General features: G+C 46.6%; 1 protein-coding gene across 2 annotated transcripts in view; it reads right to left on the reverse strand.

The window, feature by feature from the left end:
• FAM107A (family with sequence similarity 107 member A) overlaps positions 1-21,183 on the reverse strand; it is a 57,081-nt gene that overhangs the window by 22,376 nt on the left and 13,522 nt on the right. The gene's annotated exons all lie outside the window — the stretch shown is intronic.

Genomic DNA, 21,183 nt, shown 5'->3' on the forward strand with positions numbered 1-21,183 from the left:
TGTTCCTTGGCAAGGGAGGAATGATGAGATATCCATAGTGTCCCTGAGTCTTTTGACCACAGAAGGGACTGGTCAAGGTCAAAGTCCTCTCCAGAGAAATAAATTACTATGTCCTTGGAGTGTGTGTGTGTATGTGTGGGTATTTATGAGACTCACGCCCTTTTTAAAAAAAATAGATTATTTTTTAGAACAGTTTTGAGTTTAGAGAAAAGTTGAGAAGATTGTAGAGGATTTTTTACACCTTGCACCCACTTCCTCTATTATTCACATCTTACATGTATGTAGATGTGCATGTATGTAGTATTGCACATTTGTTACAGTTAATGAACTAATTTTCATACATTATTATTAACTAAAGTCCATACCTTCTTTAGATCTCCTTAGCTTTTACTTAATGTCCTTTTTCTGTTCTGGGGTCCCATTCAAGATACCAAATTACATTTAGTTGTTTTGTCTCCCTATGCTCCTCTTAGCTCTGAGAGTTTCTCAGACTCTGTTTTTGATGATCTTGACAATTTTGAAGAGTACTGAGATCCATTTTTTTTTATGTTGAGGTCCTGCCCACACTGTTCCTTCTTCCTGGCCTGCATTCTTTCCACCTTCTTGGTAAACTCCTTATTCTTCAAGGACCAATTCAGAAGGCTTCATGGTTTGGCTCTCAAGGTCAGTTCTTAGACATCATGTCCTCTCCTGTACACTAGACTTTAAAACAACGCTAAGCCAACAATCCCCAAATGTTAGACTTTCACGGGGAGCTTAAACTTTGTCCAATGGCTACTTGACATCTCCACTTGAAAGTCTAATAGGCCCGATTCATAATAGTCCAAATGGAATTCTTCACCACTCCAGCCCCCAACCTGATTGTCCCCTGTCCCCCATCTTGGCAACTGGCTCCATTCTGGCCCTGGGCCTCAGAGGGGAGCCTGGGAGTCTACTTTGTCCTGCCTTCCTGAAACCGCACAGCCCTCAAATCACTGAGGCATGGTGAGATCACCGCCTGGGATTTCTTTGATCCATCTGCTTCTCCAGATCCTCCGTCCTAGCCCAGCCACCACTGCCACATGCCTGGATGCCTGCAGTAGCTAGTCTTCCTTCAAGCTGTTCTCCACACAGATTTCAGAGTGAGCTTTTAAAATGTAACTCACACTCTGATCCTGTCCTGCTCGAAACCCTTTGGTGCCTTCCCTTTGCACTTGGAATCGAGTTCACATGTTTTCCCCTGGACCCTCCCCGCCAGCCTCTCAAATCCCATCTATTTGTTCCTTCAAATGTTCAAGGGCTTGGGATGTCTCAGTGAAGAAAACAAAGGTCCTTGACCTTGTAGAGCTGACATTCTAGTAGGAGAGATAGACAATAATGAATAAGTGAAGTAGATGGTAAATTAGAGGTGACAGATACTATGGAAAAAAGAAAAATGAGAGGAGGGAGAGGGGTAGCTAGCGGTACGTGAGGGCAGTCTGTGGTAATACCTGGCTGCTCGGAGGGGTCTTTTTGAGAGGGTGAGATGTGAGCACAAACTTGAAGGAAACGGGAGAGTTAGCCAAACAGATATCTTGGGGAAGGGTGTCACAGGTGGAGGCAACAGCTAGAGCAAGGGTTCTGAGGCTGGAGCACGCAGGAATGTTCAGGGAACAGCAAGGTGGCCAGGGTGGCTGGAGTGGAGTGGAGGGGCACTCATATGAAGGACGGTCAGCAAAGAAATGGGGGCCACTTTCCCTCACACCCCACATTCAAGCCACTAAGAACTACTTGGGTTCCCTGAAAGCCATGCTGTCTCTCATTTCCTGCTTTTGCACAGCTGTTTTCTCTGCCCAGGAGGCACTCTCCAGCTGTTATCCATTAGTCTCAAAGGCAACGCCCCTTCCTCAAGGAGGTTGTCCTCCATCGTGAGTTCCTGCAGCACCACAGACTTCCCTTATATTAATAGTCACCACCAAATTGTCATTGTTTGGGCCCTCTCTCCTCCACCAGACTGTATGTACTCACCTATTCACAGCTGACTCCTCAGAAGAGTCCAGAGCTGGGCTTGGATTGGATGCCCAAAAATGATTTATTGAAAGAATGAATGAAGTGAATGAGTGAATGAATGGATACACCCATATGGGGAGCTCTGGGCTATATGGGGAAAGTGGCAATTCCACAGAGACTAAGTCAAGGCCAGAACCAAGCGAGGTTCCCTGCTGCCTGCCCAGGGATTATTCAGGGTGGACAGAAGGGCGTGGGTCCTGACATTTCCCCTGGATGCTCCCATTTTGAGCTCTGCCACCAAGGAGGGAATACAAGAGCCAGGGTGTGTTGGACTTGGCCAAGCCTCTTTTGTGGTTTTTTAACAAAGGGATTAAGAAGACCTGTAACCTCATCTGCGAAAGAAAATTCCAGGACATAGAAAAAGAACCTACTCCAGAGGGCTTAAAGGGGCTCCACGTTTCTTCTCACATCTCCCCAGACAGACCTAGGAAGTGGGGCTGGGTCCCAAGGGCAATGTTAGCATGACAAAGCCACAGTTTCATAAGGAGCAGCCTGCAGAACTAGAGTTCAAAGAATTGTCCCTTGAATGCCTGCCAACCCTGCTTGCATGAAAGACTTGTTGGAAAATCAGGCCAACCAGTGGCCAGTAAAATCTTAGTGACCAAGGCAGAGCCCTCTCTCCTTTCAATGACTGGTGAGCGAGAAAATACTCACTGGCATGCAACCACTTGCGAAGGCAAAGCTAATTTGAAAAGCCACCTGGATCGTTGCTGATGTATTACAAGTAATTTGTAGTCTTTTCCAAGGATTGTGCTGATAAATACCGCCAATCCTCATTTGTGCACACCATTTAGGGATTGGAAGATGCTGGCTCAGTTGTCGGTTTGGTTAGAGAGAGTTAGCACACACAACACGATACCAGAGGAAATAGGATTGTATATTGCACAACGTACCCCACTATGGCGGAACACAGCTCAATATGTTTTGAGCTGTCTTTGGCTGAAGCCAAAGACATTTGTGTCCCTCTGTGCTTCCTGTGGCCACCACCTGCTTCCTTTTCATGCCCAATTGTTGAGAAAAATCTTCTTGGGGTTGGTCCTTGGCGACCTTCCCTGAGCCTATCCCCAAAGTCTCTTCCTCTTCACTTTGCTGTTTCTCCTGGCGGCTGATGCCTCTATGTGAGAAGTGCCAAGGAGACCGTGGGCACATCCCACATCTGCCTTAGTGTTCCCCACAGGACGCAGGCGCCAAGGAACACTTATGGGACCTTGCTTTGCGTGTAAACATTTTTAAAATCAAGGTATAGCTCACATCCATAAAGTGCACTCATCTTACGTGTGCAGCTCTATGAAGTTCGACATATGTGTTTACCCACAAACCATCTCCAAGATCAAGATAGAAAACATTCCTTGCACCCCAGGTGGTTCCCTGGTGCCTCTTCTCAGTCAATGCCCATCTTCGCCACAGTAAGCACTAGTCTGACCCCTATCACCGCAGATTTGTCGGTTGTTCCAGAGCTTCATATAAAGGGAGTCACACAATTTACCCTTTGGGGTCTGGCTTCTTTCACTCAACAGCATGTTTGAGATTTATCAATGTCGTTGCTTGTCTCAGCAGTTCATTCTCTTTATTGCTGAGTGGTGTTCCATCTTATGCGACATCACAGTGTGCTTGGCTGTTCTGTGGATGGACATTTGGGTGATTTCCATTTTAGGCTATGACTAATAAAGCTGCTATAAATACCTGTCGTGCGGGAGACCCTGCTCGCTGCGCCATGTGTCGTGCGGGGCGTCCGGCGAGGTCTCTGCTTCCGCTCCCCACATAAGAACGCAGGACATGGTGAGGCCAAAAAGGAACACCCACGGAGCCATAGGTAGGGAAGTCACACCACTATACTCTCGCTGGCGGCTGGGTTGGAGAAACAGGAAACAGGAGCCACACAGTTCTCAACCCTCACTGCGCCGCTTGCAGTCTCAGCCACCATCTCCTTGCTAGCCCCCATTTGCTGCTAGCATAGCCACGGCAGTTATATTCATGGCTAATGGCTCACTGGTTACAGCTGACGGCCAACTAGCCACAGCTGATGGCCATTTGATCCCAGTCGATGGCCATTTACTACCTGAGCCAGCACCTTTCTATGTGAGGCTGAGAGCCTGGAAACTGCTTTTTGGGGTTCTGTCCCCACAATACCTTTCTATGAATTTTTGGGTAAACACAATGTGGGTTTCTATTGGGCAAATACCCAGCCATGGAATTGCTGGGTCATGAGGTGGGTAAATGTTTAACTATAGTAGATGTTGTCAACAGTGATTGTATCAGCTTAGGTGTGTGCTTTTCACATCTTCACACATAGCTTTCTTCTATTGACACATTGGGGTCACTCCTGGGTATAGTCCTTTGGATTGGTGGGGGATAGACAGGAAGTATTAGTAAAAGTGCATCTTAGATAAACATAGAAGGGCTTGAATTCTGACCTTGGGAGAGATGAGGGTAGGATCTTAAGAGCATTTGGCCTTGCAACCTGGAGTGAACCAGAGGGAAGTGTGTCTCCGGGTGTTTTTATTTACCCCCCAATTAAACTGCAAACACCATGAGAACACAGACTGTGACTTATTCAGGGATGTTTCTTCAATGTCTAGAATAGTTCCTGGCACATGGGTGCTTAGTAAAGAAAAACCAACTTAGTAATTGTTAGCAAATGTTTATTGAGCAGGTCCTAGGGCCAGGCCCTGTGATAAGACTACCTCTGTGGTCTCACTTAAGCCTCCTAACAGTCCTTTGAGATTGCACAAGAGTGGACTTCCTGTTTTACAGACGAGGAGGGAAGCTGAGGCCTCGGACAGGTTACCATGCACAGCTGGCAAGTGGCAGCACTGCAGTTAGCCTGAAAACACTGTGCCTCGGGAGCTTGCAGTCTTAGACACATTCACAAGTGGTGCGTGCGTGTGTGTGTGTGTGTGGTGGCAAGAGCCTGCACCCCATTTTACAGAAAAGGAAACTGAGGCTCAGATAAGTTAAGGAACCCTTTTCCACGGAGGCAGCGGGGCCAGCCTCCCCATTAAAGTAATTCTTAAAAGCGGAATATGTTTTAACATGGACCCTTGACTGCTGTCACCTTCTATTCCGCAGTCCCGAGCCCACGGCCACTGGGCATCACAGGACCCTCTGTGAGCCTCTGCTCGGTGCCTCATTCGCACAAAGCCACCCACGCTGTGGTTGTGTGAGGCAACACCTGCTGTCTCTCTTTCATCCCCAGGGACGGACAGAATCAAACCCGGCAGTTCTTCCTCTAAAGTGCTGGGCACTCTTTGGACAAGGTGCCAAACCCTGGGGCTTGTTCCTTTGCAGGGGTCCACTCACATCGCACGGGTGTTGGGTTCTCAGCTGAGGTGTGGTAATGAAGGCACTGTCTTCCATCAAAAGAAGCATCCATGATTCTGATCTCCAGGGTCCTCTCCCACTCCGTTCCTTTCAGCCCCTCAGGTCTCAGAGGCCCAGAACACTGCCCTCCTGGACCCCAAGCAGAAGCACTGGGCGAGGAGCCACCTCCCATCCAGGAGGCAGAGGGGCAGCCTTCCTCTCCTCGCCTGGGCTTGATGTGTGGGCTGTTTACTTTTCCTTAAAAGCTTGTGAAAAAGTTCACACAGGCAATATACAAATCCATTGCTGCTTTAAACGTTTGGAACAACCCAAATGCATATTCATTTAAAAGTAACATTTCTCTTTACTGTACCTTCTCAACCCCAATCTCACCCCTTCCCCAGAGTTCACTGTTTTTGATTTTCTGTGTGTGTGCCTTGGTCATTTTTCAGCAGCTTGCTTTTAAAACTCTACAATATGTCTTGTAGAAATTTCTATGCCAATACATGTAGATCTACTTCACTCTTTTGCTCTACTGCAGTGGATAATACAGCGTGATGCCCGTAGCTTTTTTTTTTTTTAAACCTATCCCTTTTAGTTGCATTTTTAGGTTGTTTCCAATTTGTCTCTATTACAAATAATTCTGCTCCAAACATGCTTGTATTTGCCCCTCTGTGCATGGATATGAGAGTTTCTCTAGGCCGACACTGTGAAATAGAAATGCTGGGTCAAGGGGTACATATATTTGAAATTTTAGCAGGTGCAGCCAAACTAACCTCCAGAATGGTTGTACAGCTTCATATGCCCACCATTCAGTGTCTGAGATAACTGGAAAGTCTACACCCTCGTTAACGCTGGGTTTTAGGAATCTTTAAATTAGCTACTAGACATTAATCTATGGTATTAGAGATCAGGATAGAGGTTACCTTTGTGGGGATCCATGGTGGATGGGAAGGGCCCAGTGGGGCTTTGTGGTGGCTGTTGATGTTCTGTTTCTTAATCTGAGTAGTGGTCACGCAGATATTTTCAGTTTCTCAAAATTCCTTGAGTGGTATACTTACCACTCAATGACAGGTGCACCTTTCTATACGTATGTTATTCTTCAATAAAAAGTTCCACTATTTCTTCCCTTCCTCGATCTGATGGGTAAGAAAACAAGATCCCACGATCGTTTTATTTTGGCGGTTGAGCCTTCTTTTGTTGATGCTGAGAGCCGTTTATCTGACAGAGGAAAGCCCTTCAGAAAGGGGGAAAGGGACTTAAACTCCTGGAGCACCGACTATGCTCTAATGCTCACAGCAGCCTTTCAGGGTAGGTGCCATTCACCCCATTTTACAGCTAGGGAGGCAGGGGCTCAGAGCAATGAGGTGACCTGCCCAAGGTTGTGAAATTGTCTAACTGCAGTGTCCTACCCTCTTCACTACCCTTGAAGCAGCTCATGTGACAGGCATTGGGCTAACCATGCAATAGGCATGATCTCAATTAATCCTTGCAACAGCCCAGTGAGGCAGCTATGTTGTCATCCCATTTTACAGATGAGAACACTGAGGTTTGGAAAGGTGAAATAACTTGCTCAGCTCAGCCCATTAGTGAGTGGAGGAGCATGGTTGAGCCCAGGTCTCCCTGGCTCTAAAGCTGTGACAAGGCAGCACTATCCAACAGGATATTCTGCAGTGATGGAAATGTTTGATATTTGTGCTGACAATATGGTAACCACTGGTCACGTGTGGCGATTTAGCACTTGAAATGTGACTAGTGCCACTGTGGAAAAATTTCAGCTTTAGTGAATTTTAATTCATTTAAGTAGCCTGTATTGGACAGTGCAAATCGAAGGAATCAGGTCAGGAGGAGAAAAGCTGCAGGGTACAGGCACAGATGACAGAACAGCTGCCTGATGGGAAACCATCCAGCCCATCAGGAGGGACCCCCTTGTGCAGGTCCTGCCAAAGCCCACACACAGCTGGGTCTCATTTCAGGCACTAGAACTACGCCTTGTGGAAAGAGCCAGGGCTTTGTAATCAGATGTGGCCTGAACAAGTCTCTCAACCTAAGACTCAACGTGTAGGTTGTTAGTATTGATTTTGCTGTTGTGCGTGAGGGTCTGATGGGCTCCTTACACATGTCTTTCTGTGGGGGCAGGAGCACCCACCCACAGGGGAAAAAGCTCTTCCCAGTAGCATCCTGGGCCGATGGTTGCAGTATTTTCAAGCGTGATAGATCTTGGCATATGTACAATCTCACTTTAAACCTCTCAGGAGCATTGGACTTTAAAAGAATGTTCTTCTGAAAAGACTCCCTAAGTCGAGCTCATAATCCCCCCCGGAATGTATTTCCTGGGTGAGTTTGGAATTTTGGAGAAAACAGATTTTTTTCTTTAAGCAGATTTGGTTTCTAAAGTCTCCGTGGTGTAGGGATGAGGACCAGTCCAGGAGACGGGACGTGGCCAGGGGGCGCTTGGAGGTCAAGGAACTGGATCCCTGCTAATCTGGGCTCTGGCTGGCTGCTGGGGTCTGAGGGCCAAAATTCTGCCTTCCTGGGAGGACAATCCTGTAGGAAACAGGGCTTTGCGGCTCACAAAATCACACTCCAGGGGACCCGCTGAGCCTGTGGCTGGGGGGAGGGGCGGGGCCTGGGAAGAGACACGCTGGCGGCCTTGCCAAGGACCGGACAATGGCGCTTCCCAGCAGGTGAAATCCAAACGTCCACAAACGTAAGAAAAGGTGCCTGGCCTCCCCAGAAACGGAAGAAATGCACACTCAAGCAACAATGGAGGATTATTTTTCACCTATCAGATTGGCAAAAATTAAAACAAAATGATACCTAGTGTTGGAGAGTGTCGGCTACCTAGTGTGAGGAAATGCACACTCAGATGATTCGTGGAGAGGTGTCGGGAGTACAGTCATTCTCCAGGGGAATGTGGGCACTCCCGTCTGTATGCCGGGCCACTTCTAGAAATGTGTATTTTCATAATTGAACTTATGCGCAGATATGTGGCCAAGGATACATTAATCAGCATTGTTCATAACAGTAAAAGGATTGGCAGTGAGTGTCCAGAGAGAGGACACTGGTTAAATAAGCAGTTTTAGCTCCACAAAATGTAGCAATTTGTGCCTGAAATTGATGCTGTAGACCTGTTCACTAACACGGAAGATGCCCACCACCTATATAGGAAAATCATGTGGGAAAACCAGGTTATACAATAGTATTTGTGATTCTATTTTTTTGGTAACAAAGTTGATTATATATATGTTACTCTATATGTAGTGTTATGCTGTCGATTTAATGTTACATATATACACATATAGTATCACATATATAAATAATATATGTTTGCATGTGTAGATATGTGTATATGTGTGTGTCTCTATATATAGATACTTATACGGCGGAAAGTTTGCAAACTTAACTGTCCAACCCTCATATGTAAATTTATATGGAAAATATTTAGAAGGATACAAACGAAAATGTTCTCAGTGATTATACTCGAGTGGTAGGGAATTTTATTTATCCATTTAGTCATTAATTCATTTTTATAATTCTTTGAATTTCCTGAGGGTTTTTTTGGGCAATGAACTTGAATTGTTTTTCTAATAGGAAAAATAATTTGTTAATTTAGTTCAGGAAACAAAGAAAGCCGATAACTCTATGTGAACTGTATTAGCCAGCGGAAATGCACTTATCCCCTCATACCAAGACTGTCCCCAGTCTTGTCCACATTAGAAGCCCCCTCTGATCCCAGGACGGTCTTTAATTACAATAATGACAATGAAGAGAAGGATGATGACGATGAAGTCCATTTAATGAGCACATACTTCGTGCCAGGCCTTGGCTGGCACTTCATGCGCTATTCTTTCTTTGGATCCTAACAATGGCCTGAGACGCAGATAGTCTCGCGTCTTTGGATTTCCTAGGAGAGCCTGCAATGGGGACTTTGTGCACATGATGTCTTGAGGGAGAACTTCATGGGTAATCTGTAAAGGAGTGAGGGAGGGAAGTAGGCTGGGGCGGGAGAAGAAGTTACGCAAAGATGTGGGGTCAGCTGAAGATGTGGTGTCAGCCTGATCCTATGGGGAGCCTGAGATTGTACACGAATATCACAGTATTGTCCTACTTTGAGGCAAGGAGTCTGAGCTTTTGTCCCTCCGTATCGGTTGGTCATTGGCTAAAGGACAATGGGAAGGGATAACCAGAAAGTTGGGGTGAGCCACCCAGGTATCTCTGGGTGAGGCACCTCCCATCACCCAGGGCAGTTGTTCTGAGAACAGTGCAGCTGTTAGCAGTCAGTGCTCACAGCAGCGGGGGGACGGGTGTGCTGGGTCAGTAAAACGGTGGAGCACCAACCTCCTACATATTATTATCCCCCTTGTACAGATGGGGAAACTATGGCTCAGAGAGGTTAAATAACTTGCCCAAGTTTACCCAGCTAGTAAGAGATGGAGCTGGGTTTTGAACTTAGCTCTGAAGCCCTTGCTCTGAGCCCTGAAACTGGACTGCTGGTAATTGTACAGAGGAGAAGGAGACTGAGGCTCTGCCCCACCAAGGGCCCCTCCAGCTACGGTGCTTCACACTGGCATCTTGGTTGATAAGCACTTCCCGCTTTTGAAGAAGGGAGCCACGGAAAGCCTTGTGTTTCTGCAGAGGCCTGAGGAGGTTGTCTGTTGGTGGAGCTGTTTGCTAGGAGACATTTCTCAAGAAAGGTTCGTTTTGAAAATGGGCTCAGGCTCTGCCCACAGACCCACATTATTATATCTAGTAGAGAGACATCCCAGCACATTTCCCCAAGGTATTAGAAGTAGATCCAATTCTTTCTCTAACTGGTTCTTCCAGGCCCCAGCTCAGAGAGTATCCTGGCTGAAAATAGTTTCTGTGCCAGACAAACTCAGAATCCTGAGGACAAAGGGCCCTTTGAGATGACTTGCCTGCCCTCTCCATTATATAAACGGGGAAACTGAGGCACAAGCAGTTGAGGGACTCACACAGTGAGTTAGTGGTAGGGTCATGACTCACCTCTCTCATGACTGCACAAAGCATCTATTATGCGCCAAACCACAGAGTAGGTGCTTTAGCATCTTCATCTGATAAATCTGACCTGTGGATTCTCTTGGGGTCAGTTTCTACTGGCTGTTTGTTTCTTGATGAAGGATCACATTTTCTTGTTTGTAGGTCTAGAGAATTTTGATCTTATACTGGATGTTGTGTGTGATGTGTTGTAGAGACTCTGGATTCTCTTTTCTTCTCTGGAAGAGTATTAAATTTTGTTTTGGCAGGCAGTACAATTACTGGTTGATCCCATTGAAATCCTGTGGGCTTGGTTTTACACTTTGTTAGAGAGGATTCATGCAAAGCTCAATCTGTTTCCCAAGCCTCTCTAACTTGGCAGGACTCGCCTCCAAACTCTGCCCTGAGCATCTTGAAGGATTTGGCTTTGGGCTTTGTTAGGGCAGGTCTAGAGCAGCCCTTACAGTAGAGCATGATCCTTAACCCTAAGGCATGGCCTTTCTGTTATTTCAGGTCAATTCCTGGGATGAAGGTCTAACAACTCCCAGCACTGTTTGACCTGTAGTGTCTCAGTTTGCTCGCAATCCCCTAACAGCTGCTTTCTGGTAAACCTTGGATAGTCTCATCCTATGCATGCATAGCCCAGGCTTTGGGCAAGGACTTGTGGGTCCTGGGGGCACCCCCACAAGATTTCGGGGGCCTCAGTGTCTATGCAGCTCCCTCTTCTCCAGTGTCCTGTCCTGCAGATTCCTTCTGCTTTTGTTGCCCCAATTGCCCCAAATTCTGATCTCTGCCTCCTGAGCTCAGAGGGACTGTCATGCTCTGTTGGGGCTCTGTTGCCCTGTGCCATGCCTGTGAAATTACCCGGGATGAGAGCCCAGGTGGTAAGCAGTCTCACCTGTGAGTTTCTCTTCCTTCAGAATCACAGTGCCTGTTATACGCTGCCTGCTCTCCACCACCTAAAAACAGTTGTCTCTTATTTTGTCAAGTGTTATGTTATTTTTGTGGGAGGGCTGATCTGGTACCAGGTTCTCCATCAGGGCCGGAAGTAGAAGTCCAGCTCAGTTAGGCACTTGTTCTGTACATATATATTGACCTTGGAATGCTCACAAGGACCCCGAGAAAAAGGGCTTAATATCCTCCTTTAACAAGTGAGGAAACTGAGGTTCGGAGGGGTGCAATAACTTGCCCAAGTGGCAGAGTGGTCGCGTTAAAAACGACCTTGCTGGACCTCAGAGCCCATGGTTTGTCCCCGTATGGCCCCTTCTTTCAGTGAAGAAGCTAAAACCAAAACTAAATCTCACTGTCACCATCACCAAAATAGCAGCATTTTCTGCACTAATTTACATAGTTTCACACATCCCATCTCTCACCGCATACCTGTATTCTGCTTCTTCCACAGACTCCCTGGTCTGGGTGGTCATAACACTTCCTGATTATAGTCATCTCCTCTGGGGCTTCCAGTGTGTTCTTCCCAGGAAACTTTGGCGGTCTTGCACTCTTGCCTCTCTGCCGTCAGTGGCTCCCTATCGCCTATTGGCGTTTCCCAAAGTATAGAATTAAGAACTGCACCTTAGGGAACGCTGTAGCCCACTGGTCTGCTTTTGGAGATTTACAGCTGGAAATGCGAACATGCGGAGTCTCTGCAGGAAGGAAACTTGTTTAAGCGGCCGTAACCCAGTCTGTTGGCTCTGAAACCCTCGGCTCCCCTATTACCTGTTAAAATCTTGTGAAACACACTGGAAAACATTGGAGCACAGAGTAAAGACTAGTCTTTTCTGTCTGCATCCCGTCCTTCTCCATTTCAACCTACTTTTAATTTCATTTCCCACGACTTCTTGTCACAAGCCACCCTTAAGCCCCCTTCCTATTTCTCCCTTCAAGCTTCATACCCTTCTAATTATAAGAATGATATAAGCCTGTAACCGCTGGGAGTTTTCTTGAGGGAGAACTGGCCCAGAAATGGTATCAACCAGAGGAAAGTGGAGCCTGAGGAAGAGAGGGGCCAGTTCTTGAAGACTTCATTTAAGACCCTGGATCCAGTCTTGCCTGAAGCCATCTCTCCTAGTCTTTAAGCGACAAGAGCTGATAAATTATCTTTTCTTCTCCCCTCAACTCAGGGCTCTTGCAACCAAAAGAGCCCTTAGCTGGTACCTCTTTCCAACCTCCTGAAAAGTTTTCTGAGACTGAGCTCTATGTCCTGTCCATGTTTATTCCCTCTCTGGACCTTACACAGTGTGGTACCAAGGGTTGGGGTTCCAATGTGTCTTAAATGTCATGAGCCGTTGTCCCTTGAGGGCCACTTTGCATGGCCCAGGATATGACCAGATGTTAGCAATATGAAACTAACTTCATAGTTGCCAGCTCTGAGTTTTCTCCTGGAGGGTGGGGGTGAGGAAACTGGTGGGGAAAAGAGGATCTGGCTGTGATGAAAAGAGCATGAGATACTCTGAAGTAACTTGTCCTCCTGTTGTTCACGCCTTGGTATAATCCCTTCCTTCTGTGTGGGTGGGACCTGTGACTTCATTCTAACAATAGACAATGGCAAAGGTGACTGCCTGTCACTCTCATAATTATGGTAGTGTGTGTGTATGTTTGACTCTGTCTTGCTAGCATGCACTAGCAAGAGATTCTCCTTGCTGACGCGATGAAGTGAGCACCCATGCTGAGAAGCCCATGTCGCTAGGAACTGTTAGGAGCTTTTAAAACTGTGGGTGGCCTCTAGAACCTGAGGACAGCCTCCACCCAACAACCAGCAAACATCTGGGAACTTCTGTCCTATCAGCACAGGAAATGAATTCTACCAACAACCGGAAGGAGGTCAGAAGAGATTCTTCCCCAGTCGAGCCTCCAGATGAGAAAGCAGCCTGATCAGCCCCTGGGGAGACTGAGCAGAGGACACAGCCTTGACAGGCCAAGACTCCAGCCCATGGAAACTACAACCACGGTGTGTTGTTTGAAGCTGCTGAGATTGTGGTACGTTGTTACACTGCGATAGAAAACCAGCACCATAGGTTGTGGAGAGTGAGAGACCCAGGTTTGATTTCTGACCCACTTAGCAGCAGGGTGAACTTATGTGAGTCACAGCACCTCTCTGAACCCCAGTTTTCTCATGTACAAACAGGTCCTGACTGGGGAGAATTACAGCTAGTAAATGGAAAGCACCTAACAAGGGGCCTGGGATGGAGAAGGAGCTCAATAAATAGTAGCAGTTAAGAGTTATCATGATTTTTAACTTTCTTCATTCATTTTTCTATATTTTCAATACCAATCCACGATAGATTTCTCCAGCCCTCGTGGATTACGTTGGTAAGTAGAAAAAAACAATTTTGCTTAAAATGATGAAGGGAAGAATTGACTTGTCTAAGAGCGCAGTGCTAGTCAGCAGTAGAACCAGACAACAGCCTGAGAATCCTAGGTGGGGCTCTTTCTAGTACAGCCCCTTCCTCATACCTGATAAAACAACAGAAGCAGCAGCAACAACAACTACCCTAAGAGCCAGGCCCCTCACCTGTACCAAACCTGCAAAGTGTGTAAGTATCCTTCTTTTACAGAAGAAGAGACGGGCTCAGAGAGGTTGAGTCATTTGCCCAAAGTCCCACAGCTGACTAGCGGCAGAGCTAGGATTTGTCTACTAGTCCACAGCATCCAGACCTGCCTGATTTTCCCTCCTCAGACCCCCATGGAGGTGGTGTGGGGAACACTTGGGGTTTCAGGAACGGGACAAAGGCAAGGAAATCAGCAGTGAGGCCTGGCCCCAGATCCCATTACGCCAGGAGAGATCGCATTTCCCCCGTTCTGGCGCCCTGAGCAGGGCAGAGAAGCGGGCAGGCAGCCACTTCCCTGGTTATTCAAGTAGAAAATTACAGGTGCCCAAAATAGCCTGGGCATTCTTTTATTTATGAATAAGCAGCGAGCCCGTGGAGCTGGAATGGGGGCTTACATGTATTTCTTTCCACAGGCCACTTTCCTGGGATCTGCAAGGATCCCTCTCTCAGGGGACTCTCTCAGAAGTTGGGGGGCTAGCAGGATTGGGGTGGGGCATTTTTAGGGCATGGTCATGGGAAAAGGAGCACTGAGGCCCCACTACACAGGAGCTGGAGGGCCTGCGTTCCCTGGGGATGCAAGGGATGGGGTGGCAGACATGGGTCTGTCCCAGCCACCTCCTCCTTGCCATGTGACTTTGGAAAATGGCTTACCTCCTTGGTCCTTCATTTCTTCTGTAAAATGGGATGAGTCCTAAACTCACAGAAAAGTTTCTTTTTTTCTGAGCATACAAGTAATACCTGCTCATTCTAGACAATGTAGAAAGTGCAAAAAAACCCAACACCTACAAAATGACCATTATATCCTTCCATTGCCCGTCCCCAATTAAGATACTCAGTGTTAACGTTTGGCATATATCCTTCCGGTCTTTCTCTGCATGTGTTAAAAAAAAGTGGCTGGTAGGGCCCGTTGTCTGAGCCCTCTCTAGAGTCAGTCAACAAGCCGAAGCACTACCCTAGGCCCTGGGGCAGCTTAGAGGCAGGTTCCCCCAACGCCTCCAACATCCGCTTTCCATTTCTCCAGCCCTTTGGAGACAATCCCCAACCCCGAGTCCCGGCTCAGAGCCACCTGATGGTCACAGACGTGGATGTGGGGCCAAGGCTGGGGCCTGAGTCTCCTGGTGGGGACATCCGTGACCTTTCTGTCCAGCAGGCCTTGTGCACAGATGGGCTGGCGTGTGCCTGGCTTGTTGACTCTCGTCCTTGGAGGGTCAGGGTGGGAAGTTGTTGCCCTCCCCCAGGGGCTGTGTGTTGACTAGTTAATATGTAACACGCTTAGAATTGGCGCCTGGCACATAGTGCACAGTCAGTATATCTGAGCCGCAGATACAACTACTACGCCATTATTATTCTGAGTTAGGAGCTAGACGGCCAGAGGCCATCCTTTTTGGAGACTGATTTGTTATGAACCTGAGAAGACAGCAGCAGAATCACTTGCAGAATGGAAATAACAATAGCACTAATGACGAACACCACCATTTAGCAGGTACAGCGCTCTGGGCCAGACACTGTGCCAAATCCTATCAGTTGCTGCTTACAGCCACCAAATTAAATGGGCTTCATTAATCCCCATTCACAGATGAAGAAACTGAGGCTTAGAGATGTTAAGTAGCTCTACCAAGGCCACAGAGCTGGCAGGTGGCAAACAGGGAGTTTATTCCAGATTTGTCTGATGTAGGATCCCTCATCCATGAGGCTCAGCCTGTCGGGATGAGGAAAGCCTGGTCCCTGCCCCTGTGGAGCTCACTGTCTGGTGGCAGAAGCCCACATTTGGAATTTTCCCCCAACTTCTCTGAATGGTTTGCTGAATGGTGGAGCTGTGGGCTTTGGGGTCACACTGTCTTGATCCCTCCCCTGACACCTCCCAGCTTAACTTCTCCAAGCATCAGTTTCCCATCTAGAAAATGGGGATAATAAAACTGCTGCTGAGAGAATGAAATTAGATGACGTATATCTCCTAGCATAGGTGTGGGGCATAGTAAGTGTTCAATAAATCCAGCAGTTAGTAATTTTATCACTGATATTATCCCCAGAGGACATATTGAGTTTCCAAGGGTCATCTTCCTTTTCACCTGAGTGGTGGGCAGGGCCGTGGCTGGTTTAGCTTGAGGAAACTGGCCTTCCCCCAGCATTTACAGTTTGCTGCTTCAGGCCAGATAATGCTGCCCTCAGCCTCGGCTGCTGCAGACGTGGGCCCTACTGTGAAAAGAGGTGTCAGGGCATAAGAGGTCTTGCCCCAAAGCCCCCCAAATTCACTCCATTTGCTCTACTTCCCCTCCTGGTCTGGGACCAGCAGAGTTTGACAGCTGACCCTGTACTTCCAGAAAGGGTGCTGTGCTAAGCAGGTGGAGGTGTAACTAATGGAGCTTCAGCAGGACCAGCCAGGCCGAGGTGACGTTTGCCCATCCTAGACGACTCCTTCAATCAAGAAAATACTCTTGATTTTCTGCAACATCTGTTTACAGGCAGGTCCCTGACCAAAACTCAGCCCAGAGCCTTGACAACTTGATCAAGAGAAAAAGGGGAAGTGCTGCCTCAGGGCTTGTTTCCTGGGCTCTGGGAAGCCCACCCACTGCTCTGGGTGTGATGCTCAGGCAAGGGCGTGGCCCAGAGAATGGACCCAGAGAATGGACTCTGAGATGGCTGCCTGGGTGTGATTCCTGGCTTCACCACTGACCTGCTGCTGTGTGACCTTGGACAAAGCACCCAACCTCTCTGAGTTCAGTTTCCCTTCTGTGAAATGTAGGTAATAGTGGTCCCGACTACCTGGGGTTGCAGTGAGATGGTGCCTGGTACATACGTGTAATAATTATTAATTAAATGAGAAGTGATTATTTCCTTGCAATGAAGTTGTTTGGAGCTCTGTGGTCCAAGTTGCCAAACTTCTCTGTGTGAGAATGAAGAAAGGGAGGAGACAAGTCACATTCTGTGGACTATATGTTTTGCAGGGGAGGTCCTTGACTCTGGGAAACGAGCTCCCTTAAGGATCTGACATGGCCATACTCCTTATTCTTGGAAAATTTGCGCATGCTCATGTACAGGCAGCACTTTGCACCCAACTCTGTAGAAACTCATCCAGGAGCCTAAACGTGGAATTTAGTCCAAGGAAAGAACAAAAGATAGGCACCAAAAAATGTCTACTAGGATGGGAAAGAATGAAAAATACCCCTAAATCAAGGCTTGGCCAAACAAACTGTGGCAGGTCCATATTAGTGTAATACTATACACCCACGAAAAAGGTACTGATGTGGCTGGATGTGCATGATCTATTGTAGAGTGTAGAGAGGAAGTCATCACCTAGATCTCACAGCAAATACAGGTGATGATGTGGGCCTGTAAGAGTCTCAAAGGATTCACACTGCAGGTTAGCTGTGGTTGCACTGGATGGAAGAATGATGGGTGATTTTATTTCTCTTTGTTTTCTGAACAGCATTTTCTGATTTTTCTACAATAAAATGTATTATTTGAGTTATAAAGGATAAGAAAAGTTTTTTAAAAATGACAGGAGCAAAGTTTACTTTTTTAAATGATAAAAATGGAGCATTGTGGAAAGTTTGGAAAATAAAGAGGAAGAAAAACCAAATCACACCCTTTTCCTCATACCTATTATCACCCACCTTTATGCATTGTTTGGAGTCAGGTTTTGATTGTATAGCAGCTGTGCAGAATTTGTTCCCTCAGAGGAAGCGAATCTGCATGACCCGCCCCTCTCACTGCGGCAATTGGTGGTTCAGGGATCTGTTTCTATCGCTCTCCCCCCATTCCCTTGTTACCCCTCCACTCCTGGGCTTCAGTTATTGTCTCCCTGGAAGGGCACATACTGATGATGTTGGCAGTTTTGCATCACTAGCCATGACTCTCCTCCGAACTGCAGCCCGAGGGAGCTGACTTACTCTTTGGACAGATAAAATAACAGAAATGGTAGTCATTTATGTAGCTCTTACTGTGCGCCAAGTGTTGTGTTCAATAGGTTCTGTTATTAACCCATTTCATAGATGAAGAAGCTGAGGCTAATAGAGGTCAAGGAGTGGCCAAGGTAACAAAGCTAATGAGTAGGGAAGCCAGAATCAAACTGCAGTTCCTCTGACTTCATGGTCCAGGCTCCAAATGCCATATGCTGGAACTGACTCCAATTGCCAACTTCAGGCCGCCCATGCCAAGGTCCTCGTCCTAGTTCCCCAGGCGCCATCAACCTCCGGCCCCCGTTTTCTCTCTTCTACAGCCCTCACCCCTGCCCTGGCCCTGCCCAGCTTCTGCTTCCTGCTCTGAGTTTCCTGCGATTTCCTGAATGGCAGCAAGTCCATTCTCCCTTCCACCTGGAATGCTGTTGCCCTCCTCTTGGCCTGGCTCACTCCACCAGGGCTCTGCTTACATGGCACCTCCTCTGGGAAGCCCTCCCTAATGCCCCCCTCCCTAGGGTAGGGGAATGTAGGGCCATTACCTCCCCATGAGGGGTGAACTTGGAGCAGGCCCTGCTCTCTGTCCCTACCCACCAATCCCGAGGAGCTCAGCCTCCCACAGCTGCCAGGTCCTTGCCCTGGGATGGTGGAGCCTTTGCCAGGCAGGAGGCAGGAGGCAGAAGGTAGGTAGCTTCAGCCCTTATTGCCAGTCCAAGGTCTACATGTCACATCTGCCCAGACAGCCTTCTGGCTCAGCTCCTGCAGAAGCCATGATTCCCTGCAGCCTGCGGTTCCCCGGGGAGGCAGCCAGGGCTCTGCAGCTGGGCGGCTCCTGACTGTGGACAGAGCAGGCCAGGGCCAGAGGAGTGCCCGAAGACCGAGCCAGCCAAGTCACCCTCCCTCTGTCCAGTGTTCACCTGGCTGAGTCTAGAGGAGACATCCCTGGAAAAACTGCCACTGGAACTTTCCACTGACTCTGGCCTGGTTCTGCAATGGCAGGATTCAGAGAGAGGGAGCCCGTGCCCATTTCACACCTGAGCCCCTTAGCTGCTCTAGCCCAGACTAGACTCACGGAGAGGAGATGTCTGGAGCACCTGGGCTAAAAATAATTCCAGTGCCACCGGGTCCCGGCTGTGGGATTTTGAAGACCTGTAAGGATGTTTTTGTATCAATATTCCTGAATGCGTTGGCCTAGGTATAATTTCCTTTCCTTTCACTGTCCTTGTTTAATTTTCTTTTCTTTTTTTTTTTAAAGATTTTATTGGGGAAGGGGAACAGGACTTTATTGGGGAACAGTGTGTACTTCCAAGACTTTTTTCCAAGTCAAGCTGTTGTCCTTTCAGTCTTAGTAGTGGAGGGCGCAGCTCAGCTCCAGGTCCAGTTGCTGTTGCTGGTTGCAGGGGGCGCTGCCCACCATCCCTTGTGGGAGTCGAGGAATTGAACTGGCAACCTTGTGGTTGAGAGCCTGCGCTCCAACCAACTGAGCCATCCGGGAGGCAGCTCAGCTCAAGGTGCCCTGTTCAATCTTAGTTGCAGGGGGTGGAGCCCACCATCCCTTGCGGGACTCGAGGAATTGAACTGGCAACCTTGTGGTTGAGAGCCCACTGGCCCATGTGGGAATCGAACCGGCAGCCTTCGGCGTTAGGAGCATGGAGCTCTAACCGCCTGAGCCACCGGGCCAGCCCCTCCTTGTTTAATTTTGATATAAAAGTTATTTTATTATAAAAAGAGGTGGGAAGTGTTCCCTCATTTTCTATTGTCTAATAGGCTTTGTATAAAACTAAACTGATGAATCCCTTCAAAATTTGAAGAACTCACCAATAAAACTGATGGTTTCTTTGTGGAAAGATTAACTCATGATTCAATTTCTTTAAATGTTAGTAACTATTCAGCCTTTCTATTTCTCCTTAAGCCAACTTTATTCAGCAATATTTTCTAGATGTTTCTAGAAAGTTTAAAAATTTACAAGTGTAAAGTCAGCCATATCATTCGCTATTATCTTTTTTAAAGAACCAACTTTTGGCCATATTGCTCTTCATTATTATACATTTGTTTTACACTTCTTTAGTTTCTGCTCTTATTTTTATTTTCTTCTTACGTCTGTGTTCTTTGGGTTGGTTCTGTTGTTCTTTTACCAATTTCTTTCTATTTTTGTTTTTCTGGTACAACTTTTTTGTTTTGTTTTATTTTTAAATCAGTAAAAGAAACTGGGTCCTAGAAGCTGTAGTGATCTAAGCAGCAGCAAACTGGTGCATTCGTCCTTTTTTGTTTTTATTTAAATATGCTTAAATTATCACACTGCTGGCATATTTCACTTGCATGAAATTCTGCACCATACATACTAATTGTAGTCAAGTTTACCCAATTCCCATTCCAGGAAAAAAACCTACTCTAGAAGATAATTTTCATTGAAATCTAACCAAACTTCATTAAATGGATTGTGACAAGATTATAAATGATATGAAAAAATGGACATTTTAACATTTGGCCATCAACTTAAGGAAATGGTTTGCCTGTACAAATTTTTGTAATTTTTAATATATTCTACCCTCATAGGGTCCTCAGAATTAAAGCATAATGAACAGGAAAGAAGAGAATGCAACTGAGTGCGAAGGCAGAACATCTTGCCAGAAGTAATGAAGATAGAGTATATACTAAATATCAAGTGCAGAATTTCATATAGATAACACTCTATATTTTCCACTTACACAGGCAAAGTGGATTTTACGATTACCAATTGCATTAAATACACCAAATAAAGCTCCTAAAACTCATACTATAAGACCCCACCTTAAGTTTTCCAGGCTGCAACTGTGCATAATTTTACCAGTTTCTTATCTTTGACATTTAGCTCATTAAATCTCAGCCTTCTTTTCTATCTGCATTTAAGACTATAAATTTCTCCTTAAATATATCCTACACGTTTCAATATACAGCATTTTCATTATCATTCAGGTGAAACATTGTCTTGATATATTCTTTGTGTTGATATCTTCCAAATATAATTTCTTTCTTTTTTTCTTTTAAAGGAGGGCGCAGCTCACAGTGGCCCATACGGGGATCGAAACAGCAACCTTGGTGTTATTAGCACCACGCTCTAACCAACTGAGCTAACGGGCCACCCCCTTTAGTTTCTTTTTTGTTTGTCTGTTATTATCCTTTAATTACGTTGTAGGCACTGAATATTTGGTATCCGGATTTGTTTTGTAACCTAGAATGTGGTCAACATTTATAAATGTTCCACGAGTGCTGGGAAAAAACTTACAGGCTTCTAGATATATCTTTTAAATAGAGCCTGCTGTTTTTTTAAAAAGAAAGCAAAAACCATAATGAGATACCAGTACACATCCACCAGCTGCACAAAAATGAAGATGTTTGAAAAATAGAAAATGTTGGTGAGAATGTGGGGCAAC

Source organism: Rhinolophus ferrumequinum, chromosome 17, assembly GCF_004115265.2.
Source record: "Rhinolophus ferrumequinum isolate MPI-CBG mRhiFer1 chromosome 17, mRhiFer1_v1.p, whole genome shotgun sequence".
In the NCBI taxonomy this organism is placed as follows: Eukaryota; Metazoa; Chordata; class Mammalia; order Chiroptera; family Rhinolophidae; genus Rhinolophus; species Rhinolophus ferrumequinum.